Source organism: Leptopilina heterotoma, unplaced genomic scaffold (assembly GCF_015476425.1).
Source record: "Leptopilina heterotoma isolate Lh14 unplaced genomic scaffold, ASM1547642v1 Lhet_472, whole genome shotgun sequence".
Taxonomy (NCBI): domain Eukaryota; kingdom Metazoa; phylum Arthropoda; class Insecta; order Hymenoptera; family Figitidae; genus Leptopilina; species Leptopilina heterotoma.
Window position 1 is genome coordinate 1,341,954 of NW_025111099.1, and position 14,741 is coordinate 1,356,694.

A 14,741-nucleotide genomic window follows, 5' to 3' on the forward strand; every position below is an offset into this window, starting at 1 on the left:
ACAGATTATCAGTAGAATTCTACTAATTGCTATTATCAGAATTGAGTTACTGATAATTAGTAGAAAGCTATTGATTCGATTAGTAAAATATAAGTTACTGATTCAATCTGTTGTATAAAAATATGACATAGTCAAATTTACTAATTTATCAGTTGTATTTAAAGGTTAAGTCGATTTTTCCTTGGCCACCAGTATATTTACAGCATATCCTTAGTTCCGAAGCTTATGAAAGTTAAAATAAATCTTTAAATGTCTTCAGTTTTTCAATGTTGGGCTCATAAGTTGACTAAACATTGCATGAATGTTTACAATTTTCTTTAATTTTTTAAGTTTTTCAAAACTTTTTAAAATTTTCTTTAAACTTCCTCCTTTAAAGAAAAAATTAATTTAAATTAAAAAAAATTTTTACTTCATGCAATGTTCAGTTAACTTTTGCGCCCAACATTGAAAAACTGCTGACATTAAAGATTTATTTAAAGTTTCATGAGCTTTGATTTAAGCTTCAGTTAATTAACTCAATTAAAATTTTCGTTAAAATATATTTTTCAAGTTAAATTTTTAAAACCGTTCACGGATTTGTTAACTTCTGTTAAAATCATATTTTGTTGAATGAAACTGAAGTTTCCAACGTTTACGTCGACGAAATGAGATAAAAACTTTAATTTTTAAATAACAATTGACTTTCCCTCCCCGATTGGATTAAAAATCTATGCAGGATGTAATGAAAAGAACAATTAAGTTCTTTTTAACAGAAATTATTTGCATCTTGATCTTTAAAAAAATTCTTTTCTCATTTTGCGTCAACGAAAATGTTACTGACTTCAGTTTTATTATTTTGAGGCATTTATAATGGAATAGTTCATATGATTTATGATGACAAGAATAACCTGAAGTATCATGTAACGCATCGTACCGAGCGAGCGTGGTTAAGTGGTTAGGTTGTCGGTTTACGAATGTTAGGGTCGTGCGTTCAACTCCCAACGTGTGGGGATTTTTTCTCTGTTAGTGTATAGGAATTAAGTATTATAAATTACATGATAACGAAAGTAGGTAAAAAAGGATGAAATAATGAATCTCAATAATAATAAATAAGAATAAATAATTTTTTTTAAATAGTTAATTAAACTGTTCCTTTTATTGGGCCTAACTAGATTCTCTAGGTAGAACCAGGCTAGAAGAGCGTGACGTTTCAACCTAGGGCCTACAAGGATAAACAAGCTAGGACCAAGTTAATAAAGGGGAAATCTAGGTAGAACCAATAAAGGGCCATTAGAAAATTTCCACACGGGCTTGTGTGGAAATCGCCTGAGTAAGCCATGACAGAGTTGGGTTTTTGGTCGGGGGCTAGTTGGGATAATAATTAACCTTTAATAAATGTCAAAACAAATGAAAAAATAAATGAAAACTTCGATTTGACGTTTTTGAATTTTACTAACCCAAAATATATAACACACTTTCTTTTTCATTATAATTAAAATCTATTAGGTACGTATTTAAGCAAACGATTATAACTATTATAAATTGTTAATAAAAATATTCAAAACATTGAAATTATTTTAATTTTGTTCATTTTTAATGGAAATATAAATTTTTTGAATAAAACAGGAGGTTGTTTCTGTCCGGAAGCTGGCCCAAGTTTTAGTGTGGCCCCCGGATATGGCCCAGATTCAATTTCTACATGGGTAACTTTCTGCCAAATTATAATTTAAACAAATAAATATTCTACTAAATAAGAATTCTTTCTAATTTCCTTTCTGATAAATTAATATTCTTTTTAATTACTATTCCTTAAGATTTAAATTTTACAAAGCACGATCTTTTAAGGGGGAGTCTGGTCAAACCGTGGGTTTTTACCAATGTATATTTCCATTGGTATAATATATTTTATTCTCAAAATTTCTAAATGTGCTGCATTTTAGTTGAATATTATTCACTCATTTCTCATGAGGATTATATGAGGAGCTGTATCGAAGAACTAAGTCTTAAAAGAAGCATAGAATAAGAAAACAATAAAAATAACAATTTGATTTAATAACTAACAAAACGTATTCAACCACTTTCGGAATAATCAACATTATCTTATAAATTACAAGAATTTGATCCATGGAAGGTAAAAATAACATATATAGAATAAATTTATGTCATATTTTTGTTTATTTAAAAACAGCAACGTTTCGATGACGTGGGTTTGTCATCCTCTTCAGGCTAATTAAAACAATACACCAATTAAAAATAATAAAAAATAAAAGTTAACACACACTATAAATTTTTATAAACAATTTTTAAAATTACCAAGTAAAAAATTAAAATAAGTTAAAAAGTTACATAGTAACTAGTCAGCTGGTATAAATATATATAGGGGAGGGTAGGCTACATTGAACCGGGTATTTTATAAAGTCCAAGAACTAATTAAATTTTACAAATTCTGATCAGGTTTTTGTATCAAAATTAAGCTAAAGTACTCCTTTAGTTAATACACACGTTACAAACACAAATTATTATGATTAAATAATAAAATTTAATTTTTTTTTAACAAGTTACACTTTTCTTATTTTGAAGGCTCTGTGTCTACATTGAACCACCTCTAATAAAACACTACAATTTACTTCAAAAATAATATTTCCACTTACACATTGTAAAAAATCTTATTTTTCACTCAAAAAAATAGAAAATTGTTGTTAAAGAGTTATTATTTGTTAATATAGGAGATTAATATATTTTGATGTCAGGTTAGGTAGGTAAAATGACAGTTTGAGTTTATCTCGTTCACAATTGTGATGAAAGCATGTCTTCCAGTATTTTTCTTACTAATTTGTAGAGCAGACAACTTTACAGCTCTTAAAATTGAAAATTCTTTGCTTTTTCGGGTGGTTTAATGATGCTGCACTCCCTGTATTCACATGACATTCACAACAAAAAATGTTTATAATAAATTTATGTAAGAGTTAAAATTCTTTATCACATCGGAATATTGAAGTTGACACCCAAAGCAAAAAATTCTCCAGGTCACATTTGCCTTCATTTTTAGCTGCACTATAAGATAGCACTTTGCCAAAAATTTAATTTTGAAAAATTTTTAAAATGGCGGATGATTAAAGTGGGTCATAAAAATGCACTACAATATATCCAAGGTTTTAACACATAAGTGTTGTCAAAAATTCAAAAAAATTTCTTACTGGGGGCTATTTTCGATCGTTTATCATGAATCTGATATTAGAAATTAATTTTCAAAATTTTGGATCCAATATGGCAGGTTCCAAATTTTAATTTTCTACATTTTCGAAGTAAATATTCTAAAACAACGTCAAGGGCGATATTTGGATGCGCTATTTACGAATCTAATGTTAAAAATTTATTTTTTAAATTACCGAATCTAATATGGCATGGCGGATTCAAAATTTTTTTTTAAATATTCCTTTAATAATCGATTTTTAAGAGCAGAGGTATAAAAAGTTAAATTTCTATAAAAGAGTTTCTAAAACATCCCAATAATTTTTTTTGTAAATATTAATCTATAAATTAATAATTATTTAGACTATTTACTTAAAAATGTAGAAAATCATAATTTTGAATCCGTCATAGTGGATCGAATAATTTGAAAAATAAAATTTTAACATTAGATTCGTACACTCAGAAAAAAATTTGTTCGAATCAACCAAATTTTGGTTGAATCAACCAAATAAATGCATTGCTATACAGTCAACCAAACGTTTGTTTGATTCAACCAAAAAATTTCTTCCAATACGTTTATTTGTATTAACCAAATGCTTATTACACTTAACCTAAAAATTTTATTTAATATAACTAAAAAATTTGTTTTTTTCTAGAGAAAAGATTTGTTTGATTCAATTAATTAGTTTTAGTAAACATATTTGGCTCATTTAAATAAATATTTTTGTTTACTTAATTTTGTTATTTATTTTCCTCTAATAATATTTGAATTTCCTAATTTAATATTTTCTAGTACGTATTATTGGTTAATTTATAATTTATTATATAATTATTGATATTTTAAAATTATACATATAATAAATTATAAATTAACCAATAATATGTATACTAGAAAATATTAAATTTTGAAACTCAAACATTATTAGAGGAAAATAAATAACAATTAAGTAAAATATTATATATGTATTTCTTCATATAAACAAAATTACTTAATTATAAAAAACATTTGAAATATTACATTAAACATATTATAATTATGATTTTTATACGTGCACTCAGAAAAAAGTTTATTCGAAACAACAAACTGAAAACTTCACAAAACCTTTTTGTAAATATTCTTCTCACTGGTACAAATTAAATATGCAGTAAGTCAATGAACACAATGTATTTAATATTTATCTAACCGACACTTATAATTTTTTTCTTTGATTTACCGATTTAACAAATAAATTTGACGCGAACGCGGACTGTAGACAAGTGAGATCGCCATTTTTAAATTCACACATGTACTTTTTGAGACAAGCAAATATGTTTGTTTGACTCAAATAAAATGATTTGGTTGAATCAAACAAATTTGTGTGTTGTGTCGAACAAACTGTATTTAACTAAACAATATTCTCTATTCAAAAAACAAATTTGGTTAAATGAAACAAACAACTTCAAATAAAAAATTTCTTTCCAATAACCAAACAAATTTTACGTATTTATTAAAATAAACCAAATTTTTATTTAAATCAACAAAATTGTTTTATCGTGACAAATAGAATAGGTTAATTAAACAGTTTGGTTAAGTGAAATAAACTTTTTCTCTGAGTGTAAATAGCGCTTCCAAAAACCGCCCTTGATGTTGTTTTAGAATTTTTACTTTAAAAATGTAGAATATCAAAATTTTGAACCCGCCATATTGGATCGAAAATTTTGAAAAATTAATTTCTGATATCAGATTCATGATGAACGATCGAAAATAGCCCCGAGTAAGAAATTTTTTTGAATTTTTGACAACACTTATGTGTTAAAACCTTGGATATATTGTGGTGCATTTTTATGACCGGGTAAGACTCCGTCAGAAAAAAAGCGATTTGCAAGTGGTCTTCCGATTTCTTCGAAACCTTGGGAAATAGAAGTCTTATATGAATTAAATTTAACCCTAAAAGGATTTTGAAAAATTTTCAAAATGGCGGCCGCTACGCCATATTAACAATGAGTGTTGCGTTTTTTTCAAAAATTAATAACTCTGAAACTTTTTGATCGACTTTAATAAAATTTACAGGCGATATAGTTAAAAATACGTAGTTTAATTTGATATTATGAACAAAAAAAAATTTCCAAAATTTGTCAAAAAAAAAGTCAAAAAAATTTTTTGAATTAATTTTTAGTTCAGTTGGCCTAATTTTTGTATTTTCTAATAAGTAAATATCGATTCCTTGTAATTTCACCTTTCATTTTATAAAAAGAAATTTATGGAGACTCTAATAGTTCTCGAGATATTGCGACTTTAGTGGGAGCGCGTACCGCGGAATTAAACTCCGTAGCGAGGCGGAATATGAAGCGAGCGTACAAACGTGCACAATAGGGTGTCCGTAACAATGCGACTTTCGAATTTTGTTTACGCCACCCCCCAGTTTAGTTCCAATAAAATAAAAAAAAATTTCCCAAAATTTGAAGCCGATTGATTAATATTAACACGTGCCAGAGATCCATCGAAATTTCCCATTAAAAATACATAGGAAAAATGCTCTTTTTAAAAAAAATTTATAACTTTTTTAATTTTCATGCAAAAAATTCTCCAGGTCACATTTGCCTTCATTTTTAGCTGCACTATAAGATAGCACTTTGCCAAAAATTTAATTTTGAAAAATTTTTAAAATGGCGGATGATTAAAGTGGGTCATAAAAATGCACCACAATATATCCAAGGTTTTAACACATAAGTGTTGTCAAAAATTCAAAAAAATTTCTTACTCGGGGCTATTTTTTTATGACCCACTTTAATCATCCGCCATTTTAAAAATTTTTCAAAATTAAATTTTTGGCAAAGTGCTATCTTATAGTGCAGCTAAAAATGAAGGCAAATGTGACCTGGAGAATTTTTTGCATGAAAATTAAAAAAGTTATAAATTTTTTTTAAAAAGTGCATTTTTCCTATGTATTTTTAATGAGAAATTTCGATGGATCTCTGGCACGTGTTAATATTAATCAATCGGCTTCAAATTTTGGGAAATTTTTTTTTATTTTATTGGAACTAAACTGGGGGGTGGCGTAAACAAAATTCGAAAGTCGCATTGTTAGGGACACCCTATTGTGCACGTTTGTACGCTCGCTTCATATTCCGCCTCGCTACGGAGTTTAATTCCGCGGTACGCGCTCCCACTAAAGTCGCAATATCTCGAGAACTATTAGAGTCTCCATAAATTTTTTTTTTATGAAATGAAAGGTGAAATTACAAGGAATCGATATTTACTTATTAGAAAATTCAAAAATTAGGCCAACTGAACTAAAAATTAATTCAAAAAATTTTTTTGACTTTTTTTTTTGACAAATTTTGGAATTTTTTTTGTTCATAATATCAAATTAAACTACGTATTTTTAACTATATCGCCTGTAAATTTTATTAAAATCGATCAAAAAGTTTTAGAGTTATTAATTTTTGAAAAAAACGCAACACTCATTTTCAATATGGCGTAGCGGCCGCCATTTTGAAAATTTTTCAAAATCCTTTTAGGGTTAAATTTAATTCATATAAGACTTCTATTTCCCAAGGTTTCGAAGAAATCGGAAGACCACTTGCAAATCGCTTTTTTTCTGACGGAGTCTTACCCTAAAACTAACTTATATATTAAATAAGAAAAAATTTCACTCAGTCATTTCTCAGAAAATTGAAGTGGTTCACTGTTGACGCTTGTTCAATGTAGCCAACTCTCCCCTACATGTCACGACAAACGAATTATCAAAACTAACCGAAGAATACAAATTAAAATACATAAGGCATTGCCGTTGAAGTCAATGAACTTAAGTGTAAGCAATATAGTGTATATAAAAAAAATCAACATTATCATCTGCATTACTGACTACAACCTGCTGATGAATTTCAAATCTTAATAACATTTCTGTCATTTAAAAGTGAGATGTTATTAATAAAAATAAAAAAGAAAGAATCGATTCTGTGTAAAACTAAAAGGAAGAGAGAAAAGCATGTTCGATTGTCTTTGCATTTGATACAGGAACATGATCCGAGAATAATTGAGCTGGAACGGCAAACAAATGAACGTCCTCGCAAAACGGTTGTCCCCTCTGTCACGTTCTCTACTTCATTGTCATTTGTCATCGCACGATGAACAAATGAGCATCTCAACATCCAGCAGACAAATGACTCGAGGATTATCCTCTCTTCTTATATACGAATGAATTGCCGATATTATTCCCCGACTTAATTTCAACTCTTCATTTACCAGATGGAAATGATTTCAGAAATAAATAATAGTTTCACTATATTTGCAAGCTAAATGTTATTAGAATTTAATTATTAGATGATTTCAATTTTTACGTAAGATCTACATTAGCCTGGCCATTTTTGTAAAATTATTTAATATCAATGAGTGCCGGGCTGAAAAAGTTTCCCTTTCATCTAACAAAACAAATACAAAAATAATAAAGTGAATGTGTGAATAATTAATGGACTCAAGAACTGATTGAATGTGAAAAAAGAGATTTTATTGCATTTTGCAGCAATTTTTAATGTTTCTTTAAATAAAATAGTTCTTTTCTGTATAGCTATACCAAAAATATATATATATATATATATATATATATATATATATATATATATATATATATATATATATATATATAAGAGACTTCTTTCCCAAAAATTTTTTTTTAAATTCAAAAATTGTTAAAGATACGCCATTTTGAATTTTAATATTAATTTTATAAAATTTTGAATATCTCGAAATGTTGTTTGTAGATTTTTATAAAATTTACACATTTTTCAGGTAAAAATTTGTAATTTGAAATAAAAATAAAGTTAATAAAGAAATTAATTTTTAAATCAAAAATTTTAGGTATATCTCTTGAAAAAATTGATTTTCAATAGATTTTCTTCAAGTTTTGAGATAATGTCTCTTTGTAAATATTTAAATGTGGTAAATATTTCAAAACTCTTTGCCATGTCAAAAAACGAGATATTGTGGTTGACATTTTTTATTTTTAACATAATCGCATGTAAAAGTTAAAGTTTGAACTTCAATATCTCAAAATTTAGCATCGCAAAGGGTTTTCAAATTTTTACCACATTTAAAGGGCACCCGAAGAGATATTTTCTTAAAATTTAAAGAAATTCTATGGAAAAACAATTTTTTCAAGAGTAGCAGCCGGAGGATTCAAATTTTTTTTAGCATCGACAAAGATTTTCTATGGTAAAAAGCACAGAAAATTACTGTAGAGCCTTAAAAATTTCCAAAATTGATAAAGAAATTGTCGTTTATCATCAATTTTTCAAAAATTTAGAAACTGTTTGTACCACACTACCACAGGCCGAGAGTATTTACAAGAATCAAAGAATAATTTTCCAAAGGTTTCAACGTGATAATTCCGAATCCAGCGTCATAGTAGACCCTGCACGTCAGGTTTTCGAGGTATTTTAACTTAAAAGTGCGAAAGACCAGTTTTTTAACATCAAAAAATAATTGTTATGCCAAAAGTTCAATATTTCATCTGAAGACGCTACTTTTCCTCTTTAAAATACATTTTTGAAATTTAAATTATTTTCATTTTCCTCTGAGTAATCGTTCATTCTGTTTAGTGAGTTTGGAAAATTCTTTGAAAACTAAGTAAAAACAAACAAACCTTTGATAATAATGAAGAAGAATATTACTACAAACCAGGATATAAATTTCAAATACTTCTGTGTATTTTCGGTACAACTGAATGCGAATATGATGTCAGATTTACCAAATCGTCTGCCATATACGATGATACGCTATTTTGAATTTTGAAAGTCTGACATAGAATTCGTATCCAGTTATACCGAAAATCTGCAGAACCATTTGAAATTTAGATGTTTGTAGTTAAATTTTTCTATATTATCGAAGTTTAGTCTATTTCTACTCAATTTTGGTAGAATTTGCCTAACTCACTAACAAATGAAGATTTTTTAAATATCCGAAATGAAAAAAATCGAAAATTTTTGTCATTAAATTATTGTATGGCTTTACTGAAACGATACCAAAAAAAATTGGATGGGCAAGAACTTTTGGGTTTTTATTCGAAGCTCACCTTGTTGCTGCAGCTAGTCTTTTTTACAAAAACTCCAATATCTCCGGAACCAGATGAGTCTTCATCAATTTTGTTTTATTAAATTAAAGGTGAATTCATAAGGATTCCAAATATGTTAATAACACTTCACAGAGATGAGTAAATAATAAAAAAATTGTTTAACAATTTTTAACAAAATTTTTTTATTTAAAAACTAATTTTTTTATTAACATTATTTTTATTTTAAAGTACACTTTTTTACCTGAAAAATGTGTAAATTTTATAAAAATCCATAAACAATAGTCCGAGATATTCAAAACCTAGTTTCTCTAGGTAAAAAGGAAACTTTTTCTGCCCGGCGCTCAATGATATCACCAGATTTAAAATTATCTTAACAAGTCGCGGCCAGGCTAATCTACATAACGAAAAAAATTAAAGCTACATTTATTTCGAATATTTATTTAAAGACTTCTTTCCAAACAATATTTTTTATGTTCTCAAATTCTTGTGAATCTATTTCAATGTAAACTTTACTTTGATTTTTGCATCTCGAAAGCGCCACATATTATTCTCCGTGTGAAAATAAACTTTGTCCTTGCGATTTGTTTGCAGTTATTGCAAATGCTAAAATTATAGGAAACTGTCTCCTGTATAAAATGAAAGTTATTGAAGAGAATTCTCCTAAATCTGAATTAATTTTTGATATAAAAGCTTTTAATCAAGTAATTTACAAAACTTTAATATTAAATTCATACAACTCATTAATTTTTATTCTTGTTCCAACCAATTTCTTCCTAAATTACAGTATCACATATTTTTGTAAAATATCGTTAGTCTTCCAAAATTCTGGGATGCTAAATGAATTAATTTTGCCGTCTTAAATTCTTAATAATAAGCTTCTTTACTAGACATATCTGTAAATAATCTAAAGGTTCTATAACTGGTCATACCACCGGGAAGTAGTAAAATAGGATATTAGAAGATATCCCGCTGTCAATAACATTGAAACTAATTTTTTACTTTCCCCAGAAAATAATAATGTAACGTTTCACTTAAAAATGTTTTTCAACGTCCATCAGATCAGGTCTATCAATGAAAAATATTAAATTAATATTTTGTATTATCTTGTTAAAAATAATTTTCTGATCAATATTTCATTGATTCATTAATTCGTTACTTAATTATTTATTTTGGGCATACGTTTCCACCTACAAAGTAACTTGCAAATGCATACATTTTTCAGAAAGTTGAATTTACACGTCGATCGGTATCTAGGGGTTTTCGGGGTCGCTGATTACGAATCCAGGGTCAAAATTTCAAAATTCAAAATAGTGTATCCAATATGGCGGACGACAATTTTAAAAATAATTCTAATCGATCCGTCTATCCCTATCTAGGGGTTTTAAGGTCTATCGTTATCTAGTAGGGTGGTTCTTATTTTGGCGATGTTTCCAAATCATCGGTCTCACCCCAAAAAATTAATCAAGGTATAAAAAAAATTTTTCCTGAAAGTTTGAAGCAAATCGAACAATATTAACACGTGCCTCTAGTCGACTGAAATTTTAAATGGAAAATACATGTAATTTTCCCTGGAAATCACAAAAAAAATTTTCTAGCTTATACAAATTTATTTAAAATTCTCTAACTTTGGGTGCTTTTAGTACACGATAAGAGGTAAAAAATCCAATTATTCAAAAAATTTTTGAAAGTATTTGCTTCATATACAAGTTTTATGAATATGCCGCTATCACAGTAAACAGGACTAGTATATTAACCTTTATATGAACAAATTTTTTTTTATTTATTTAAATTTGACGAAACTCGGTACTCGGGGGGTTTTTAGCAACGCTGATTACAAAAAATTTCAAAATGGCGTATCCAATATGGCGGATATAAAAAATAAAAAGTCGTTAAGTAGGGGAGACTAGGTGCAGTTGTTACAATTTTGATAAAAACAGTTACAGTGATTAGAGTTTAACTCCAATTTGCTTGGTCATAAAATTAAATCAAAGGTATATTATCTAGTTTTAAAAGGCAATAATTGATTAAGCTTTATATCTATTATTTAATTAACTAGAATCATTTGAGTGACAGCGTGTAAATTGTAACACCTGCACAAAGTGAATGTCGGTTATTACAATACCAAGAATCATCTATAACATTTCTAAATTAAAGACAAATAATTTTTCATAACCATTTTTATTAATTACACAGGTTTACAAATTAAAAACTTTTTTTTGCCAATCGAACAAAACAATTTTTTTTCGAATAGTAGGTGTTTTTTGAGTAAGAAAATCATAGTTTTAATTTTTTTCCCTCGTGCAGTTTTTCTGTAGCTTCAAATTTTGCATTTTCGAGGTGCGACGCCACTTAAACTTACCTGTAGGAAAATTAGCTTGTCAAAATATAATAAATGAGGTATCATTGGAAAGGTTATTAAATTACCTTTCGATCAATAGGTCACAGAATAAAATTCAACAAAAATTGAGAGAGTTACAGTCGATTAAAGATGAAATTTCATGACAATTTTGATGATTTTTAGACATTTGAGTAACTTCTACTATTTTTTTTCTACATCAAACAGGAAAGAATGTTTAGGTTTTAATTTTTTATTGATAGACTATATCATTACACAAATTTTGAGCCCTTGTGGACCTTGATTGGATTAAAAATGACAATTCTACACTAAATTTAGTGAACGAAACTACATTCTTCATTTTTAGTATCCCTTAAACATTTGCAGCAAAAATTGAAGTAATAAAATTTAGTTAAGCTCTAAAGTTACTAAAATCACTAATAAAGGATTTCTGAAATCGTAGATTTCGAATCCAATAGTTAGTTTTCTAAATTTCAAAATGGCGGATCCAATATGGCGGACAAGTTTTTAAAAATCGATTAAATTCGTCTTAAATTCGTTACTCGGGGGTTTTCGGGGTCGCTGATTACGAATCTGATGTCGGATTTCGAAAATTGAAAAGGATGGATTCATAATGGTGAACGAGTTTTTTAAAATCCATCGAATTCGCACCTATTGGATCCGCCATTTTGAAATTTAGAAAACTAACTATTGGATTCGAAATCTACGATTTCAGAAATCCTTTATTAGTGATTTTAGTAACTTTAGAGCTTAACTAAATTTTATTACTTCAATTTTTGCTGCAAATGTTTAAGGGATACTAAAAATGAAGAATGTAGTTTCGTTCACTAAATTTAGTGTAGAATTGTCATTTTTAATCCAATCAAGGTCCACAAGGGCTCAAAATTTGTGTAATGATATAGTCTATCAATAAAAAATTAAAACCTAAACATTCTTTCCTGTTTGATGTAGAAAAAAAATAGTAGAAGTTACTCAAATGTCTAAAAATCATCAAAATTGTCATGAAATTTCATCTTTAATCGACTGTAACTCTCTCAATTTTTGTTGAATTTTATTCTGTGACCTATTGATCGAAAGGTAATTTAATAACCTTTCCAATGATACCTCATTTATTATATTTTGACAAGCTAATTTTCCTACAGGTAAGTTTAAGTGGCGTCGCACCTCGAAAATGCAAAATTTGAAGCTACAGAAAAACTGCACGAGGGAAAAAAATTAAAACTATGATTTTCTTACTCAAAAAACACCTACTATTCGAAAAAAATTGTTTTGTTCGATTGACAATTTCACTGTAAACCAGTGTTATTTATAATTTTTGTCTCAACGTAATAGTACGTGACAGTTCCATAGAGATGGCAGCATTAATATTGTTTCAAAATGAAAGATACTTTAAAATGTTTTTTTTTCATTAATTTTGAAGGCGAATTTAGAAAAACCATGAGATTTTTCATAAAAAATAAGTGTGATTACATTTTTGACAAATATTTTACATTTTAAACGAATCTGCCGAATTTTAGAAACAATATCCGTTCTTATTATCACTTGTAACAACTGCACAACAAGTACATTTTTTACAATAAATCACTTTATTATAAAAGTATAGGGGAGAGTCTCCAGTTGTGAGACGGGTTTTATTTTTGACCCGTAAATTGTAAACGGGCAAACGAAATTGTAAATAAAATACACCGTTCGAAAGGTAACAGAAATACGCAACTTTTATTAAAAAAAAGTACAGTGTTTCGATGAACTCAAAAAATTTTACGATACATTTTCCGAGCACATCGCTTTTTTCAAAAAAAAAATGTCTCCAGTTGTGAGACACTCATTAAAAATTGCTAAAATTTAATAAGTTTGACATAAAACGTTATGTTTAGTAAAAATAATTAAATATATTAATAATATATATTATTATATACTAAATAATAATATTTATTCACTAAAATATGACTATCAAATAAACACAATTTAATAGCTTCAACAAGAGGATTAAAATTGATTTCTTCTGAATCAATTGACTTTTTTCCACTTGACATGCCCAAAAATACTAGAAAAAAAAATCAAAACAACATTTAAATAGTATGCCTGAAAAGTCGTATTTTTTATGCTCCCTAGATGGGTGTTGACACCGTCTCACAACTGGTGATATGCTGTGTCTCACACCCAGAAATTGGCGCTATTTTGAAAAAGGAAAATTAAATTATTTCCAACCGTAGATTGGAACAATGCAATATTGCATCACAAAATATAAGGAAAACACTAAAAGAAAATGCATTACATTTACCTTTTTCAATTAATTAACTTGGAAAAAAAGTACTTTGCATTTATTGAAAAAACGCTTTTTAGTCGATTATCACACACAGTGTTGGTATTTAACAAAAACAGTTTATATATCCGCTTCGGCGTACTCGAAAAAGTTGGCTCATATAAAAAGAAATGTTTTTTTTATAAACCAATCGGCTTTTTAATATTGCATGTTAAAAAAATTGACTGTCTCACAACTGGAGGTGTCTCACAACTGGAGACTCTCCCCTACACTAAATGTGGACAACTAAGACAGTTTTTAAAAGCTTAATCCTCATAGAATTGATATTAAGGAGTTTGAAATTTGACACCGTAGAGAACAGACGTGTTTGTTTTGGCTCCGTGAGCTTCTTATTTCAAATGTATTGAATGTTAAAGTTTGAATAGTTAAATGGTTTTTTCTTGCTCTTTCTGCGATTTGATGTGATATTGAGACTTTTGTCTATAATGACATATGAAGTGCAATAAAAAAATCCCAGAGTGCATAAAGATATAGGATTTAAAGTGTTTTAAGAGATTTTATATCTAAAGTCTTCTTACACAGGCATATTTTGGCTGGTGCAATCGCTTGTTGGTGTTTCTTATGTTTTGTTGCAAGCTGCATTCTGCTATTTGCAGCAAAGTTAAAAAGTGCTTGAAGTTTTAATGTGTTCGTGTGATGTTTCTTGTCAATTGAAAAATACGAAGTCAAGTGTAATACACTGTTGTGAACGTATATTTACATACGGATTGTCGTGTATAATAATAAGAGTGATTTACAAATATTGAGAACTCAAAATATTTACAAAAATGACGAACACTGTCACTGAAGAGACTCTTAAGAAATACCTGGAAGGGTTACAAGTAAATATTAGGAAGGA